This window comes from Eimeria mitis, genomic scaffold (genome assembly GCF_000499745.2).
Source record: "Eimeria mitis Houghton genomic scaffold, Emh_scaff555, whole genome shotgun sequence".
NCBI lineage: Eukaryota > Apicomplexa > Conoidasida > Eucoccidiorida > Eimeriidae > Eimeria > Eimeria mitis.
This window is the reverse complement of record NW_013573821.1, coordinates 17,006-17,521: the sequence shown is the minus strand read 5'-3', so window position 1 is coordinate 17,521 and position 516 is coordinate 17,006.

Genomic DNA, 516 nt, shown 5'->3' with positions numbered 1-516 from the left:
AAAGTGGCGACACTTTTGCTACTTTCGAGAGGCTGTCATCAGAGTGTCCCGCCACTGCCAGTTGCATTAATATCCTTAGCCGGGCCTCAGCTGTAGGAGCTCCCCTCACGGATCTGGAGGCACTTATCCATCTTCGAGCAGCCTGAAAAACGGCGGAACATCCCAAAGGATGCCGGGACTCGGCGCATACAGGGAGAGACGTGGCCGGCGGTGGAACGGGTAATGATCTTGCTTCTGCTGCACCTGATGTTACTGTTGATGCTGTTGCACGGCATGTAGGAAGCCTTCGGTTGACCACCCTAACGCGAGTGGAAGGAATCACTTGAGGCACCCCAACGAAGCAGTGGGGGCCGCACAGCCCGCTGCGACATCCAATACCGCAACGTTGGCGGATGTGTGGCCAGCGCACGAGCCATGAGAGCGGCGGAGCGCCACGCCTTGCAGAAAAAACTCTGGGGATTCCATCTTCCCTTGGATGCGCCTTTAAGGGACCCCGGCAGAAGGCTGGCAGCAGCC